Genomic DNA, 19,544 nt, shown 5'->3' on the forward strand with positions numbered 1-19,544 from the left:
GTGCCTCAGCCTCAGTATGTTACTCTATTTTTTATTTAGGAAAAGAGTTGGTAAACTTTTCTTAAAGTGCCAGATAGTAAATATTTTAGGTTTTACGAGCCATAAGGTCTCTGTCACCTAATAGATGTACCCAGTACAGAATTTCTCACTTTAATTTCCAGTCCTTTGTGCTATCTGCTGGTTTCATTGTGAGCTGCAAGGAAATAGAGAGCTGGAGGATTGAAGCCTAGTCTGAGAAGTTACTCTATGAGAGAAGCAAACCCCAAAGGTAGAGTGGAAACAGCAATTATAAGAGGAAATGCGGCCAGGTGTGGTGGCTCAAGCCTATAATCTCAGCACTTTGGGAGGCTGAGGCGAGCAGATCACCTGAGGTCAGGAGTTTGAGACCAGCTGGGCCAACATGGTGAAACCCCGTCTCTACTAAAAATACAAAAAATTAGCCAGGTGTGGTGGCATGTGCCTGTAGTCCCAGCTACTTGGGAGACTGAGGCACAAGAATCACTTGAACCCAGGAGGTGGATGTTGCAGTGAGCCAAGATCACGCCATTACACTCCAGCCTGGGGGACAGAGCGAGACTCCGTCTCAAAAAAAAAAAGAGGAAATGCAACAAGACACAGCCTGTGGAACCTGCCAAGAAGAAGACAAAGGAAGGAGACTGTCTAGGATTGAGATCTGATTTGTGTGAGGAGGGTTAGTGATGGAGGGAGATAAGGGGCATGATGTGACAGCATAGGGACCTCTTTTAATGAACAGTGTTCATGGGGAGTTTTGAGAGATGTTGGGATGGAATTATGACCTTGCCACCTCAATAATTAACTAATTTGTCAGGCGCGGTGGCTCACGCCTGTAATCCCAGCACTTTGGGAGGCTGAGACGGGCAGATCATGAGGTCAGGAGATCGAGACCATCCTGGCTAACACAGTGAAACCCCGTCTCTACTAAAAATACAAAAAGATTAGCCAGGCGAAGTGGCAGGCACCTGTAGTCCCAGCTATTCAGGAGGCTGAGGCAGGAGAATGACGTGAATCCAGGAGGCGGAGCTTGCAGTGAGCCGAGATCGCGCCACTGCACTCCAGCCTGGGCGACAGAGCAAGACTCCATCTCAAAACAAAACAAACAAAAAAACTTAACTAATTTGATGGGTTTGTGTAAGTCACCACCCTGCCCCCACTTTGAGACAGAGTTTTGTTCTGTTGTCCAGGCTGGAGTGCAGTGGCACAATCCTAGCTCATTGCAGCCTCGTACTCCTGGGCTCAAGTGATCCTCCCACCTCAGCCTCCCAAATAGCTGGGTGGGACTACAGGCGTTTCCCACCACACCTGGCTAATTTTTTAACTTTTTGTAGGGACAGGGTCTCGCCATGTTCCCCAGGCTTGTGTTGAACTCCTGGGCTCAAGTAGTCCTCCTGCCTGTGCCTCCGAAAGTACTTGGATTACAGGCATGGGCCACTTTGCCTAGCTGTTTTCATCATTACTTTGAAGAAAAATATATACTTTGATATTTTGATCATAAAACATGATAAGATTTTGTTATTTTTTTTTTGAGATGGAGGCTAAAGTTCAGTGGTGTGATCTCGAGGGGTTCAAGCAATCCTCCTACCTCAACCTCCTGAGTAGCTGGGCCTACAGGTGTGCGCCACTACACAATTTTTGTATTTTTAGTAGAGATGGGGTTTTTCCATATTGGCCAGGCTGGTCTCGAACTCCTGGCCTCAGGTGATCCGCCCACCTTGGCCTCCGAAAGTGCTGAGATTTCAGGCATGAGCCACTGTGCCCGACCTGTAACAAGATTTTTTAAAGGACATACCCAAAATTCCATTTTTAATCTTTCAATTTTTTTCTTTTCTTTTGATCCATAAAGCAATTGCGCATATATTAAATCTTATTCTCCTGCGTTTTGTCTACATGACATACACTTTTATCTTATTGAGATAATGACATATAATCAATTATATATATTATTATTATTTTGTTTTTACAGATAGGGTTTCGCTGTGTCATTCAGGCTTGAGTGCAGTGGCACTGTCTTGGCTCACTGCAGCCCCTATCTCCTGGGCTGAAGCCATCCTCCTGCTTCAGTCTCCCATGTAGCTGGGACCACAGGTGTGTGCTACCACAGGCAGCTATTTATTTATGTTCAGTAGAGGCATGGGCTCACTTTGTTGCCCAGGCTGTTCTTGAACTTCTGGGCTCAAACCACCTGCTCACCTTGGCCTCCCATGTCTGTTATATTTTTTGATAATTCTGTTTAGATGTACAGTTCTCAGTTTTTTAGCATGAGACAATAACACAACCATATGACACTAAATTGATGAAGTGTTTATAAAGTGGTTTTGAAATTCATGTGGTAGTGCCAATTATATAATATTCTGTTGAAATGTCATTCTGATATCCTATATAATCCACAGAGATGTTGTTTAAAATGCAGGTTGAGCATTCCTAATCTGAAAATCCAAAATGCTCCAAAATCAAAATCTTTTTGAATATTGACATAATGCCACAAGTGGAAAATTCCACAGTTGACCTCATGCAATGGGTCAGTCAGAACACAGGAACACAGCACAGTTTATTCAACATCCCCCAGGGAAAAACTATCCTTCCAGCTCCCTTCAGCTTAGATGTATCTTTTACGTGCATGGCCAGATTTTCCCATGCAATTATAGCCATAAAAGGTGATAAAATGGCACACGTGCAGGCTGGATGCACCAACAGAAAGTTTTCCAAAATAACCCACATGGGGCAAAAGCCTCCTTGCATTATTCATTGTGTTTTGAAATTAAAAAAAAATTTTTCCTGCTTTGTGGTATAAATCTTTTGTTGAACTTTTCAGAAAGCCTGCAGATATCCCCATGGATAAGAGTAATAAGAAAAGAGGAAGAATTTATGTTTATGTATAGTGCAGAAAGTAAGTCAGGCTCTTGGAGAAACTAGACAGTGGTGTAAGTGTGAAATATCTTACAGAAGAGTATGGTGTTAGAATGACCACCATGTATGATATGAAGAAACAGGAGGGTAACTGTTGATGTTCTGTGCTGAAGGTGATTAACAGAAGTTAATGAAATATAGAAAAACACCACATGAAGCTGATAATGAAGATCTCCATTGTGTATTGAGAGTGGCTCCATCAGCAATGCAGTGAACACATGCAACTTACTGTGCACTAATCATGAAATAAAGATATATCATGATGAACTGAAAATTGAAAGGAACGGTGAATATTCAACAGGCTGGTTGCAGAAACTTCTGAAAAATCATGATATTAACATTTTAAACATTTGTGGTGCTAGGGCCAGGCATGGTGGCCCATGCCTGCAATCCCAGCACTTTGGGACGCCAAGGCAGGCAGATCACCTGAGGTCCGGAGTTTGAGACCAGCTTGGCCAACGTGGTGAAACCCCGTCTTTACTAAAAATACAAAAATTGGCTGGGCGTGGTGGCGCGTGCCCGTGATCCCAGTTACTCGGGAGGGTGAGGCAGGAGAATCAGTTGAACCCAGGAGACGGAGGTTGCAGTGAGCTGAGATCATGTCATTGTACTCTAGCCTGGGCAACAAGAGTGAAAAAATCTCTCAAAAAAAATGAAAAATAAAAAATAAAAATAAAAAAGATTTGTGGTGATAAAGCATCTCCTGATTTTTTTTTTTTTTTTTTTTTTTTTTTTTGAGACAGGCTTTCACCATATTGGCCAGGCTGGTCTCGAGCTCCTGAGCCACCGCACCTGCCCTAAAGGCATGAATTTCTTACCAGTTCATTATTATGCTAACAGAAAGGCATGGATATCTAGGGACATCTTTTCTGATTGGTTTCACAAACATTTTGTAGCAGTAGTTGGTGCTTATTTCAGGGAAGCTGGACTGGATGATGACTGTTCCTCCTTAAAACTCTTCAGCTCATCCTGCAGCTGCAATTTTCTCAAAAATAATGTTTATGCTGTGTGCTTTCCCTGAAGTGTGACTTCACTGCCATGTGACCAGGGAATCCCTAGATTGATGAAGAGTAAACATAAAAACACTTTCTTGAACAATACGCTGGCAGCTGTGAATAGATGTATGGGTATGAAAGGGTTTCAAAAGGAGTGAAGGATGCCATATGTGCAGTTGTCAGGGCCTGCAACACAGTGACTAAAGGTACAGCTGTGCATGCCTGACACAACTTCTGACCTTCAACTGTATTCACTGATGATAATGAACAAGGTGGTGATTTTGATGGTTTCTTCAGGAAAGTGAGAAAAATATGTAACATCCTTACATATGCAAACAATATACCTTCAGTTTGTCAGTAAGCTGGAAGAAGCGGATAACAAGAAAGCTTTTAATATCGACAAAGAGGCTCCAGTTTCTTCGTTCACCCATGGTGATAGAGCTGACATTGATCTGAATCAGGGTGATTGTGATAATGACATTAACACTGCAGAAAAAGTACCTATAGATGACATGGTTAATGTATGTGACGGGTTTACTGAAGGACCAGAACAGTGTTCATTCATAACAAAAAGAAATCATGTCAGTTTATAAAATGAGAGCCTTGGGCTGGGCACAGTGTCTCACGCCTGTAATCCCAGCACTTTGGGAGGCCAAGGCGGGCAGATCACTTGAGGTCAGGAGTTCAAGAACAGCCTGGCCAACACAGTGAAACCCTGACACTACTGAAAATACAAAATTAGCTGGGCCTGGTGGCAGGCGCCTGTAATCTCAGCTACTCGGGAGGCTGAGGCAGGAGAATCATTTGATCCTGGGAGGCGAAGGTTGCAGTGAGCCGAGATCACACCACCGCACCCCAGCCTGGGTGACAGAGCGACACCCCATCTCAGAAAATAAATAAATAAATAAAACGAGATCCTTCTAGACAATACTCATTGTTAATGAGACAGATGACTTTAGAGGAAACATTTTAAAAAGCCATCCCTCAGAATGCCTCTTTATTCCTAGAGGACTCCCTGGAATTCTTCTCAACTGCTTCTGATGATGTTTCTGCTTACTTTTTTTTTTTTTTTTGAGAAGATGTCTCGCTCTGTCGCCCAGGCTGGAGTGCAGTGGCACGATCTCGGCTCACTGCAAGCTCCGCCTCCCGGGTTCACACCATTCTCCTGCCTCAGCCTCCTGAGTAGCTGAGACTACAGGTGCCTGCCACCATGCCCGGCTAATTTTTTGTGTTTTTAGTAGAGACGGGGTTTCACCGTGTTAGCCAGGATGGTCTCGATCTCCTGACCTCACGATCTGCCCACCTCGGCCTCCCAAAGTATTAATTTTTTTTTTTTTTTTTTGAGATGGAGTCTTGCTGTGTCACCCAGGCTGGAGTGCAGTGGCCTGATGTCTGCTCACTGCAAGCTCCGCCTCCCAGGTTCACGCCATTCTCCTGCCTCAGCCTCCCAAGTAGCTGGGACTACAGGCACCTGCCACGATGCCCGGCTAATTTTTTGTAATTTTTTAGTAGAGATGGGGTTTCACCGTGTTAGCCAGGGTGGTCTTGATCTCCTGACTTTGTGATCCATCTGCCTCGGCCTCCCAAAGTGCTGAGATTACAGGGGTGAGCCACAACGCCCAGCCAAGTATTAAATTTTTTATTTGAAAAATCTCCTCTCTCCAAAGATCTCCCAGTGTTTCTGCAGAGGTCTTTACTTAGGTAAAGAGAAGAAGCAATTCTTGGCTGGGTACAGTGGCTCACGCCTGTAATGCCAGCACTTTGGAAAGCAAGGTTGGTGGATTCCTTGATCCCAGAAGTTCAAGATCAGCCTGGCCAACATGGTGAAACCCCATCTTTGCCAAAAATACAAAAATTAGGCGTGTGTGGTGGAGTGCACCTGTAGTCCCAGCTACTCGGGAGACTGGGATAGAAGGACCGCTTGGGCCTGGGAGGTCAAGGCTGCAATGAACCAAGGTGGTGCCACTGCACTCCAGCCTGGGGAACAGAGTGAGACCCTTTTTTAAAAAAAAAAAAAATTATTTGTGAGGGTGAAAATTAAATGCCTTTGATTGTGCATAGCTATCAGTTATTCCTTGTTTTAATATTTAGTTTATTGTGAAATATAACACATATAGAAATGTACATAAAACAAAACACAGGGCCAGGCCCGGTGGGTCAGGCCTATAATCTCAGCACTTTTGGAGGCCGAGGCGGGCGGATTACTTGAGGTCAGGAGTTTGAGACCAGCCTGGCCAACATGGTGAAACCCCATCTCTACTAAAAATACAAAAATTAGTCGGATATGATGGTGCATGCCTGTAATCCCAGATACTTGGGAGGCTGAGGCAGGAGAATCGCTTGAACCTGAGAGGCAGAGGTTACAGTGAACCAAGATCGCGCTACTGCACTCCAGCCTGGGCAACGGAGTCAGACGCTGTCTAAAAAAAAAAAAAAAAATAGTCTGGGTGTGGTGGCTCATGCCCGTAATCCCAGCACTTTGGGAGGCCGAGGCAGGCAGATCACCTGAGGTCAGGAGTTCGAGACCAGCCTGACCAACATGGAGAAACCCCGTCCCTACTCAAAGTACAAAATTAGCTGGGCGTAGTGTTGCATGACTGAAATCCCAGCTACTTGGGAGGCTGAGGCAGGAGAATCGCTTGATCTGGGAGGCGGAGGTTGTTGTGAGCTGAGATCATGCCATTGTACTCCAGCCTGGGCAACAAGAGCGAAACTCCGTCTCAAAAAAAAAAAAAAACAAAACAAAAACAAAAAACACAGTGTAACATGTTATTATAAAGTCACTGCTCAGGGACCAACTTGCCCACTCCTGTGCCTCTAGAGGGAAGCTCCCTCCTCCCACTGTTCTTTAGAGTTTTATATCTTAAGCACAGGAGTCAACAAACTAGGCCTATGCATCACATCTGGCACCCAGCCTTTATTTTTTTGAGATGGCATCTCACTCTGTCACCCAGGCTGCAGTGTGGCAGCACAATCTCAGTTCACTGCAATCTCCGCCTCCCAGATTCAAGCAATTCTCCTGCCTCAGCCTCCTGAGTAGCTGTGATTACAGGTACGGGCCATCATACCCGGCTAATTTTTGTATTTTTGGTAGAGATGGGGTTTCGCCATGTTGGTCAGTCTGGTCTGGAACTCCTCATGTCAGGTGATCCACCTGCATTGGCCTCTCAAAGTGCTGAGATTACAGGCATGAGCCATGATGCCTGACCCAGCCTTTCTTAAAATGAAGGTTTTGGCTGGCGTGGTGGCTCACGTCTGTAATCCCAGCACTTTGGGAGGCCAAGGCAGGTGGATCACCTGAGGTCAGGAGTTCGAGACCAGCCTGGCCAACATGGTGAAACTCCATCTGTACCAAAATACAAAAATTAGCTGGGCGTGATGGCAGGCACACGTAATGCCAGCTATTCAGGAGCCTGAGGCACGAGAATCACTTGAACCCGGGAGGCGGAGGTTGCAGTGAGCCATGATCGCACGATTGCACTCCAGCCTGGGCAACAAGAGCAAAACTCCATCTCAAAAAAAAAAAAAAAAAAAAAGGATGTCCTTTTTTGTCTCTCAACCCCGTTTTTTATTTTTTTTATTTTCAGACGGGGTCTCACTCTGTTGCCGAGAGTGGAGTGCAGGGGCCCGATCTTAGCTCACTGCGGCCTCAACTTCTCTGGCTCACATGATCCTCCCACCTCAGCCTCCCAAACAGCTGGGACCACAGGTGGGAACCACCGTGCCCGCCTAATTTTTGTATTTTTTGTAGAGATGGGATTATGCCATGTTGCTCAGGCTGATCTCGAACTTCTGGGCTCAAATATCTCTCTGCCTCCACCTTCCAAAGTGCTGGGATTATAGGCGTGAGCTACCATGCCCAGCCCTGCTTTAATTTAAAGTGTATTACATTTGATATTAGTACAGCCCCTTCAGCTCTTTTTGGGTTACTATTTTAATTGTATCTTTGTATCCTTTGACTTTCAATCCATTTCTGTATTTAAAATATTTATCTTGTAGATAGCACATTGGTGGATCATATTTTGTTTTTTAATCCTTTCAGCCAGTCTGCTTTTCTTTCTTTCTTTCTTTTTTTTTTTTTTTTTTGAGACAGAGTTTTGCTTTTGCTACCCAGGCTAGAGTGCTATGGTGCGATCTCAGCTCACTGCAACCTCTGCCTCCTGGGTTCAAGGGATTCTCCAGCCTCAGCCTCCTGAGTAGCTGGGATTACAGGTGCGTGCTAATTTTGTAATTTTAGTAGAGACAGAGGTTTCTTCATGTTGGTCAGGCTGGTCTTGAACTCCTGACCTCAGGTGATCCACTGCCTCGGCCTCCCAAAGTGCTGGGATTACAGGCGTAAACCACCACGCCCGGCCAAAGTGGTGTATTTTTTTTCTCAGGGAATCTATTCCATTCTTTTTCCAGAAACCAAATTTGTACAAGTTAACTAAAATAAATATTTATACTCTAATTTTTTTGTTCTGAGGTCTTATTGAGGTTTTAGAATTTTATCTTTACATGTTTAGAAAAATTAGAAAATATAGATAAAACATAACCAACAAAATAATAATATCTTTCCTTCTGTTCAAAGTTCATTACTATTAGCCGAGTGCAGCGACTCACACCTGTAAGCCCAGCATTTTGGGAGACTGAGGCGGGTGGATCACTTGAGCCCAGGAATTCGAGACCAGCCTCGGCAACATGGCAAAACCCTGTCTACAAAAAATACAAAAATTAGCCAGGCGTGGTTGCATGTGCGTGCAGTCCCAGCTACTGGCAAGGCTGAGGTGGAGAACCACCTGAACTCGGTAAGTCAAGGCTGCAGTGGTGCAGCCTCTGTCCCCCAGGCTGGAGTGCAGTGGTGCAATCTCGGCTCACTGCAACCTCCGTCTCCCGGGTTCAAGCGATTCTCCTGCCTCAGCCTCCCGAGTAGCTGGGATTACAGGCACGCGCCACCACACCCAGCTAATCTTTGTATTTTTAGTAGAGAAGCGGGTCTCATCATGTTGGCCAGGCTGGTTTTGAACTCCTGACCTCAAATAATCCACCTGCCGCGGCCTCCCAAAGTGCTGGGATTACAGGCATAAGAAACCACACCCGGCCAGTATTTTTCTTTCTTAGAGGCAGGATCTTACTCCCAGGCTGGAGTGCGGTGGCACGATCTCAGCTCACTGTAGCATTGACCTCCCAGGCTCCGGCGATTCTCCTGTCTCAGCCTCCCGAGCAGCTGGGATCACAGGTGTGTGCCACCACACCTGGCCAATTGTTAAATTTTTTTATTTTTATTTTTTAGAGATGGGGTCTTGCTATGTTGCCCAGTCTGGCAACATGGGATCCTCCAACTCCCGACTTCGAGGGATCCTCCCTCTTCGGCCTCCCAAAGGCTGAAAATTACAGACGTGAGCCAGCATGCCCAGCCTATATTGTTTTATATTTCTTCAATTTTGTTTTGTGGTCGCTGGAGGTCTGTTTCCTTCTTGGATTCCCTGCACAGTGCTTCCACAGCTGCTCCGTGTAATCTGCCCAAGACTTTTGCTGTGTTCAGTTGAACACACAGGAGGAAGCTCTGCAGGCCCAAGCGAGCCGACCGCACAAAGATCTGTTCTCATACCCAGGGGAGCTGGTCTCCCCACTAGACCCGCGCCCTGGATAGCTCCAGTTTGTGTGAGCGCAACCACCTGCCGCCGCGTGATTAAGAGCGCTCTGGGCCAAGCAGTCTCCCGTGGGAGTGCTGGCGTGCGGAAATCCCGCCTTCCGGCTCCCGCTGTTGGCCTTGGCGCGGCCAGGGCGCTCCAAATAGGAAGATAAGCGGGATTGCTGGAAGCGGGAGAGACCGGAGGAGCGGCGAAGGGCTCCTCTTCCCCATTGGCTGCGCCCGCGGAGCAGCGTCGTTGCGATTGGCCGTACGCAGGGGGGCGGCAGTCCCGCGTCGGCCCGCCCCTCGGGCCGCCAGAGGCGCCGGGATCGCGGGCGCCGGCTGAGCCAGCGGCTCCTGGGAGGCTGCGTCCGCACGTCGGCGGGGCGAGGCCACTGGGCCCTGCGCGTCAGGTCCTGGCCTGGGGCACCTGGGCGGCCGGTGGCGGGGGCGGTGCGGGCGCGGGGCTGGTGGGCGGCGGAGCCCGGGAGGCGGGCGTGGACGCGGCGGCAGCACCGCGGCCTGCGCTGACCGCCCGCGGCGCAGCCTCGGGCCTCTCTCCATCTCTCAAGTGGTGGCGGCTGTGGGTTTTTCTGCAGGCGATCCTTTTGAGTGATTTGTTTCACGCACGCGCCCTGCTGTGGGGTAAAGCGGCAGATTCGTGCTACTGTCATTTGTCGTTAAAACGATGAGCTTGTGTGTACCTTTTGGATTTGAGGGCAGGGAGATGACATTGTGACTTGGCTTCCTGTGACCGTCCATTCTCAAGGTCTTGTCAGCATGGTGCAGAAACTCGGCACACCCTGCCTACCTTGGAAGGAAGCTTTCCCTTCCCCACCTCCCTCTCCCTCCATCTCTTCCCTCTTTCCCTCTCTCCCTTTCACTCCCCTCCCCAGCTCTTCTCGCCCCCCTTTCTGTTTTCTCTCTCTCTCTTTCCTTTTCTGCATTAAACCTTTCGGGAGTGTCTTTGTAAACTATTAAAAAGCGTTAGGTCTTCAACATGTATGTTTACTTTGCAGGTCTGAGACCTGGGAGGAAGCTGGAGAAAAGATGCCCTCTGAATCTTTCTGTTTGGCTGCCCAGGCTCGCCTTGACTCCAAATGGTTGAAAACAGATATACAGGTGGGGTTTGATATGTGTTTTTGTTGGTGTGTTTCTGCTCCCATGTTTAAATTTCTCATGTAAGGCTTTTTTTAGGGTATGTAAGGGGAAGTCAGTTGTATCTTGCTATATTGAGGAGCAGGTTTGTTTCCTTTAACTTAAAATGTTAACAGTCTTTATGGCTGTTTTTGTAGATCGTGCACGGCTGCCTTTTAATTAGTTTCTTGCAAGTAAGTGCATGAAACTTGAGATCTATTAATAGGCAAATTTTTTTTCCTATTATTACTGGTTAAGAAATCTGCCACACTCCTAACCATATCATGGTGACTGTTGTTTGTTACTGACAGTTTTTGAGCTGTTGAGTTAACTGTGGAGGGGAAAATTGGAGAAGTAAGTTGCAGTAATTATGGCCGCTAGGAACTCACTCATTATGAGGCCTTGTGTTTGTGTTTCTGGAGAGAGGAGTTAGTTCATTTGAGCTGTTTGTTTTGTATTTGTAACTCCTTATTAAGAGGAGTGCTCAGATTTTCACATCAAGAATATGAGGAAACAGTGTTGGCCTTAGGTCCTAATTTTTTGATTTAATGAGGTAATTGCAAGCTTGTCAGGACGTTATTAAATAAATAACAGTAATATTTCGATAGACAATTCTTTACACCTAATCTACTTTTATTTGGAAATAGCTTGGAAAAACTACTTTTGGAACTCCTTATCAGCAGCAAAAAGAAGTGTTTGAAATATTTTGTGTGTGTCTGTGTATTTTCCTACTCCCTAAGGTTAACCATTTTAAGTATTAAGTAATCTGCCTTGACTGTTCATCAAAAGTCGTGTAGGCTGTTAAGCAGTAGTTGATCATGGATACTTACACTGAAGTGTTATTGCCCCTTCCTAATTTTTCCTTTTCTTTTTAAACAGGTGTTGAGTGTTGGTAGATATGAGAGTCCAGTGTTTAGAAGTGTGTTGTGTGGCCAGGCACAGTGGCTCACGCCTGTAATCCCGGCAGTTTGGGAGGCCGAGGTGGGTGGATCCCCTGAGGTCAGGAGTTGGAGACCAGCCTGACCAATATGGTGAAACCTCGTCTCTATTAAAAATACAAAATTAGCCAGGCGTGGTGGTGTATGCCTGTAATCCCAGCTACTCGGGAGGCTGAGGCAGGAGAATCGCTTGAACCCGGGAGGCAGAGGTTGCAGTGAGTCAAGATCACGCCATTGCACTCCAGCCTGGGCAATGAGAGCAAACCTGTTTCAAAAAAAAAAAAAAAAAACTGTTGTGGATGATGGGATTGTTATTCATAGTGTGATGTTACATAAGACAGAGCACAGAGAATTGGGTCAAGAATTGGTGTAGTTACACTTTGGGTTTGTTTCTCTTTAAACATGTCCTTTGATTTAGCTATAATGGTCTGTTTTTGTCATTTTAAGTGGATGGGAGAGGTGAGAGATGAGTACTTTCATATTTCTGAAATCCTGAGATTCAGGCAAAGTTGTTTTAATAATTGTTTTTATATTAGTGTCTATGTATTTTGAGAAACCTTTTGGAGTAAAGGACTTTACCTAATAAAGTTTTTTTCTTAATAATTGTAATTTAATAACTGCTAAATATGAGTTCTAGTGTCTTGATCTAAAACCAGTTTAATGCTGAATTGAGTTCCTATGATGGGTTAGGCAGATAACCCAGGGAGGCACATTTATGTCTTAAAGGGCCTGTTGTTTTGATTTATTAAGTTTAATACACAGTACTTGCTCATTGTTACACATTTCCAATATGATTAGAAAGTCTTTTTTTTTTGAGACGCAGTCTTGCTCTGTCGCCCAGGCTGGTTGCAGTGGTGCAATCTTGGCTCACTGCAAGCTCCGCCTCCCGAATTCAAGTGATTCTCTCCACCTCAGCCTTCTGAGTAGCTGGGATTACAAGTGTGAGCCACCATGCATGCCCGACTAATTTTTGTATTTTTAGTAAAGACGGGGTTTCACCGTGTTGGCCTTAGAGGGCCTGTTGTTTTGATTTATTAAGTTTAATACACAGTACTTGGCCCTTGTTACACATTTCCAATATGATTAGAAAGTCTTTTTTTTTTTTTTTTTGAGACGCAGTCTCGCTCTGTTGCCCAGGCTGGAGTGCAGTGGCATGATCTCGGCTCACTGCAAGCTCGGCCTCCCGGGTTCACACCATTCTCCTTCCTCAGCCTCCGGAGTAGCTGGGACTCCAGGCACCCGCCACCATGGCCGGCTTATTTTTTGTGTTTTTAGTAGAGACGGGGTTTCACCGTGTTAGGCAGGATGGTCTCGATCTCCTGACCATGTGATCTGCCCACCTCGGCCTCCCAAAGTGCTGGGATTACAGGCGTGAGCCACCGCGCCTGGCCTCTGCTTACCTTATAAAATAAAACAGGATACAGTAACCTTTTAATCAAAACACAGCATCATAGATGGAGACACAAAGCCCGACATTGTTATTACTGTTTTTTTATCAGCCGGTACAAGTATTCTCGTGATGCTGCTGTGCTGCGTAGCTACCCTGAACACACTACTTTCTCACTGTATTAAGGGTATGTCATATTTTTACTGTTAAGTACTTATGTGTGAATAAGTGTAAGGAAATGTTTGCCTATCAGTAGCATATAAATTCAGAGGCAGGAATGATGGTAATGCCAAACAACCACAGATATTCCACGTGGGTGGCTGAGATAATGACACTTTTGCTTTCTTACGGTTCACTGTACACAAACTTTGTGTAATGTAGAAAATAAATATTTTGTAAAATTACCTTCAGGCTATGTGTATAAAAGATGTATATAATACATAAATGAGTCTGGTGTTTCAACTTGGGTCCCATCCCCAAGATAACTTATTATGTAGATGCAAATATTCCAAAATATGAAAAATTCTGAATCACTTCTGATCCCAAGCATTTCAGATAAGCCATACTTAATCTGCAATTCAAGATGTATTTTACCCATTTACCTGATCTAGATGCTATATTTTTGTTAGGTGTATATTAGCTTTATATGTACAGGTGTCAGTGACTATAAGACCTGGCTTTAAATTTAACCTTTTCCTTAATATTGGATGGACCCCATATATACTGTTGTATGTGTATATAAGGTAACACAAGTCCTTTTGTCTCCCCCAGTTCCTTTTGCATATGAGAAAACATAAGCCATTTTGTGCCTCTTGCATCTTAAGCCATAGTCTATTTTACTATGTGGTTTCCCATCTAGTTATTTTTGGGAGTACCAGATGGTCTCATAAAAACAGTGGGTTTTCCTGAAACTTTTGGATTAATATTGAACTTGTTTATCATCTTTTAGCTGTGCGGTCAGAGAAGAAATGCCTTAGAAAGGCAAGCAAGTGGCTTTTGGAATATACAGAAGAATATGATCAGATATTTACTCCTAAGAAAAAACAAAAGAAGGTACAGGAGCAGGTGCACAAGGTGTGTTGCAAAATTTCGGCAAACTTTCACTGGTCCTTAGGAAACTGAAATTTTATCTTCAGTGTCATACTTTAACTTCATGAAATAATAATTTCTGTAACTGGGATCTTGTTGTTTATTCTCAGCTTCTAGCACAGTACTTAGGATTTAGTGGTTATTCAGGAAATATATAAATGAGTCTACATATTATATTTCTTTATGTATATATTTTTTCTTCTTTGTCTTCAAAGAGTATTTAATGACTTAGGAATATTGTTGTGATTTTATCTTAAGTAAAAATATAGGATATAAAGTGAAATATATATAGTCTGATCCTAATTTCAAAAATAAATACATCTTATTTGTCTTATTTTTTAATTCGGTTTTTTTAAAATGAAGTATTTAAAGTAGAGACATTTTGACCTTCTACGCCTACATAGGTTAATATGTAGTTAAAAAATGGAACATTTTCCTTTATAATCAATTTAACAGACTTACATCTTATATAAGATCTGTTTATCTGACATCAACTGCCTTTCAGATTTCACCAGTTATCCCCTAACCTTTACCTTTGGATTATTCATACCAGGACTCAGTCTAGGACTACTCATTGTAACTGGTTGTTATGGTTCTCAAATCCCTTTGAATTCAGAGCAATCTCTTTTTCCTGATCAAGATCATGTCTTTAAGAGAGTGACATGTAAAGTTATCTACTTCTCTATATTTGTGTAATTGCTTTCTCATAGGTGTCACTTAGATTTTCTCTATCTCCTGTTCTCTGTGAAGTGGAAGATAGAATCTATCAGTTTGATAGATTGAAGTTGAACATTTTTAGCTAGACTATATCAGAGATGATAATGTGTAATACATTGCATATTGAGGGTTTAAAAAAAAAGGAATATTTTATTCCCATCAGCCATTGCCCGACAGTTTGTTTTTTCTTTTTTAAAATTGAGACAGGGTCTTGCCCAAGCTGGAGTGCAGAGATGCATGAACACAGTTCACTGCAGCCTTGACCTCCTGGGTTTAAGCAATCCTTCCATCTCAGCCTCCTGAGTAGTTGGGACCACAGGTGCACACTACCACACCTGGCTAATTTTTAACAACAAGTATTTTGTAGAGGCGATATCCCACTATGTTGCCCTTGCTAGTCTGGAATTCCTGGGCTCCAGTGATCTTTCTGCCTGAGCCTCCCAGAGTGTTGGGATTACAGGTGTGAGCTACCACGCCCAGCTTCCCTGATGGTTTTTTGAAAACCCCAGTTGAAGATCTTTACCTATATTAATAATTTTATTAGAGGTTACAAAATGAAGACTTTCAGATTTTATTATTTTCTCTATTTTTATTAAGTGATAGTCTCTTTCATTAACTGGACTCTATTATTGTCCTGAAATACTTGAAAGGCAGAATAAGTGCTTCTTTCTTTCCCATTAATTACCAATTGTAACATTAAGGAGTTCATTAGTAGTTGTTTTAATTGGAGACATTAGAGCAGTCTTTTTCCCCTGCCTTTGAATTATTGTTGTGGACTTATCAATATTATAGCTTCAGTGTATCTCAGTCAACTTCATTTTTTTCTTTATTTAATTTTGGTTAAATATACATATATATAAAACATTTTATTATTTTATTTTATTTTATTTTATTTTATTTTTTTGAGAGAGAGAGTCTCACTCTCGCCCAGGCTGGAGTGCAGTGGTATGATCTCGGCTCACTGCAAGCTCCATCTCCCGGATTCACACCTCCTTCTGCCTCAGCCTCCCATGTAGCTGGGACTACAGGTGCCCGCCAGCACACCTGGCTAATTTTTTGCATTTTTAGTAGAGACGGGGTTTCACCGTGTTAGCCAGGATGGTCTCGATCTCCTGACCTCGTGATCTGCCCGCCTCGGCCTCCCAAAGTGCTCGGATTATAGGCATGAGCCACAGCGCTGGGCCCGTTTTATCCATTTGTAAGTGTACAGTTCAGTGGCATGAAGCACAGTTACATTGTTGTGCAACCATCTCCACCATCCATCTCAATAATTTTTTTCATCTTTCCAAACTAAAAGTCAATACCCATTAACCAATAACTCCCTTTTCTGCTCAACCCCTGGCAATTGCCATTCTATGTTCTGTCTTAAGAATTTTCTTATTCTGGATACCGCATATACTTGAAATCATATGATATTTGTTCTTTGTGTCTAAGTAATTTCCCTTAGCATACATAATGTCTTCAAGGTTCATCCACTTTTTGTAGCCTTTGTCAGAATTTCATTCCTTTTAAAGTGCATTATTCTTTTTGACACTTAAATTACAACAATTTTGGCCTGTGGACTCTAATTTTATTTTTTGTTCTTAGGTAAGTTCCCGCTGTGAAGAGGAAAGCCTTCTAGCCCGAGGTCGATCTAGTGCTCAGAACAAGCAGGTGGATGAGAATTCTTTGATTTCAACCAAGGAAGAGCTTCCAGTTCTTGAAAGGGAGGCTCTGTAGATCAGGCGCAGTGGCTCACGCCTGTAATCCCAGCACTTTGGGAGGCCGAGGCGGGTGGATCATGAGGTCAGGAGATGGAGACCATCCTGGCTAACATGGTGAAATCCTGTCTCTACTATAAATACAAAAAATTAGCCGGGCATGGTGGCGGGAGCCTGTAGTCCCTGCTACTAGGGAGGCTGAGGCAGGAGAATGGCATGAACCCGGAAGACTGAGCGTGCAGTGAGCGGGGATCCCATGACTGCACTCCAGCCTGGGTGACACAGCAAGACTCTGTCTCAAAAAAAAAAAAAAGGAGGTTCCATTTTTGGAGGGCCCCTTGGCTCAGTCAGAACTTGGAGGTGGACATGCTGAGTTGCCACAGCTGACCTTGTCTGTACCTGTGGCTCCGGGAGTCTCTCCACGGCCTGCCCTTGAGTCTGAGGAATTGCTAGTTAAAACGCCAGGTAAGGTGTGGTTGGGGTCTCAGTATTTGAGCAGATATGATTAGAGGAAGCAGGAGATTTTAGTATGTTTTGATGTAAAGCCAACATTGTATCTATATACAATAAACTACCCCCTTTTATCCTGGGAAATAGTTACAATGATGGCTAATTAGATATAGTTACTAACTATGAATTGTGGCACGCTATCAAGAAGACATATTTTTGATAACTATGCTCCTTGCTCCAGTGTTGCTCTTCATGATTGTTGATCAGCCACTGTGTAAATTACAACCAGCATAACAGGGCTTCAAGAGGGGCACCGCACATTAGTGGAATAAGCACTGTGCTTCAGGTGCTGGCTCCACCAGTCCTTGTGTTACTTGGGAAGTTGTTTAGTCTCTGAACTTGTTTCCTCATCTATAAAATGGAGATCATAATGTATTAATGTATGATGTTATATACCTGACCACATAGTAATTACCAGTTCATTAGAAGTTAATTACCAGTTACTTCTCACTTGATCATTCTTTATGAATCACCTGGGGAGAGTTGGATCTAAACATATTGTCTCTAATTCACCTTGTAACTATTGAATATTATAGGCAGTCAAGGAATGGGAAGAATCCTCTTTTCTGTACCGCTTTAAATTTTGGATGTAACTTTTTTACATCATCAACAGGAGCTTTTGATGTTGTTCCTTAAAGAAATGATTCCAATTGTGCTTAAACTAGTTGGGTATAATTAAAAAGATTTTTGAAAGAATAGTAAAGATAGTTGTTGTTTCAGTACCTATTATGTGCCAAACTCGATTTATTAAGTCAGCTCTTTTATATAATTCTTGAGTCATCCTATGAATTATCTTTTACCTATTGAATTTTATTTTCTTAGGGGCAGAGCAGAAACTGTAATCGTGGTCCATTTATGACCATTATCCAAGCTCTATTTCACTCCTCCTTATTTTGTCCTCACCAACAATCAGTTGTCATAAAGATAGTTCTGTCCTTTTGATTTCTCCCTTAGTTATTTTGTGATTTAAAGTCAACACACACACATCCCTCACATTAGTTTGTGTTTGCATTGAGAACTGTTTACTTGTTTTGTTTACTAATATTTTATAATCAAATTACCATCCTGCCTCTTCCCATAAGATGATGGAGAAAACATCAAAAACATTGAGATTCACTTTGTGTGGTATACGGATTTTTAAAAAATTAACTTGTGCCCAGTTTCTAAATCATTTAATATAAAGATACATGCGTTTCAGGACTTTATGAAAGTAAACATCAAAGAAAACCAACTAAGAAACTTCTTGAATCCAATGATTTAGACCCTGGATTTATGCCCAAGAAGGGGGACCTTGGCCTTTCTAAAAAGGTATGTTATTTTTGTAAGTTCTAAAAGAAATAAACTCAGGAAATGAGGAATTTTAAAAATGACATTTTGAGTAGTAGTTATAACATTGATGTACATACATATAGAAATTAGTGTGTGTGTCAGCAGGCATACATGATCTGAGATTTCCTACAGGAAAGGCTGTTTTGCAGTTGTGTAACCATGTATGTGTATAAACTGGTTTCAGGTGTCCTTTCCAAGTGAAAAAAATTTTAAAATGCTTTTAAGATTAAGTTTGTGTTTGTTATAATTTCTTTTCTGGGTTCAAATCCTCTTAACTGTTTTCTACTAAACTACTATCTCAAACATCACTAGTCTGCTCTATCCTATTGCCATGTCGTTGTAGCCCTTTTGTTTTTTTTTTTTTTTGAGACAGGGTCTGATTCTGTCACCCAGGCTGGAGTGCAGTGGCATAATTTGGGCTCACTGTAATCTCTGCCTCCCAGGCTCCCCAGATAATTTTTTGTATTTTTTTGGTAGAGACGGGGTATCAATTTTTTTGTGTGATTCATACTTTTTGTGTTTTATTCAAGAAATCTAGTGTGATGGCTTAAGCCTATAATCCAGGGATTTAGGGAACCTGAGGCGGCAGGATTGCTTAAGCTCAGGAGTTTGAGACCAGCCTGGGCAATAAAGGAGACCTTTTCTCTACAAAACAAAACACAATGCCAAAAACACCAGAAAACGGCTGTGGTGTTGCGTGTCTGGTCCCAGCTACTCAGAAGGCTGAAGTGGTAGGATGTCTTGAGCCCTGGAGGTCAAGGCTGCAGTGAGCTATGATTGCACTATTGCACTCCACCCTGGGTGACAGAGCAAGACCCTGTCTCAGTCAGTCAATCAATCAGTGAAATCTTTGTGTACCCCATGGACACAAACGTGTTCTTCCTGTGTTTTCTTTTAGGAGCTTTTTGGTTCTGGTTTCACATACAGATCTTTGTTCCATCTTGAATTTTTGAGATGGAGTTTTGTTCTCCCCCATATTGATGTCCAGTTGTTTTACCACCATTTACCAAAAAATCCCTGATATTGGCTGGGTGCGGTGGCTCACACCTGTAATCCCAGCAGTTTGGGAGGCCGAGGCGGGCAGATCACTTGAGGTCAGGAGTTGGAGACCAGCCTGGCCAACATGGTGAAACCCCATCTCTGCTAATAATACAAAAAAAAAAAAAAAAAATAGCTGGGTGTCGTGGTGTCTGCCTGTAATCC

At 43.3% G+C, this 19,544-nt stretch overlaps 1 pseudogene; it reads left to right on the plus strand.

Annotated features, from left to right (window-relative positions):
• Positions 1 to 18,251, plus strand: part of LOC129014692 (uncharacterized) — a 28,679-nt pseudogene extending 10,428 nt beyond the window's left edge.
• The last annotated feature ends 1,293 nt before the right edge of the window (positions 18,252 to 19,544 follow it).

The sequence above is a fragment of the Pongo pygmaeus genome, chromosome 16, assembly GCF_028885625.2.
Source record: "Pongo pygmaeus isolate AG05252 chromosome 16, NHGRI_mPonPyg2-v2.0_pri, whole genome shotgun sequence".
Classification (NCBI taxonomy): domain Eukaryota; kingdom Metazoa; phylum Chordata; class Mammalia; order Primates; family Hominidae; genus Pongo; species Pongo pygmaeus.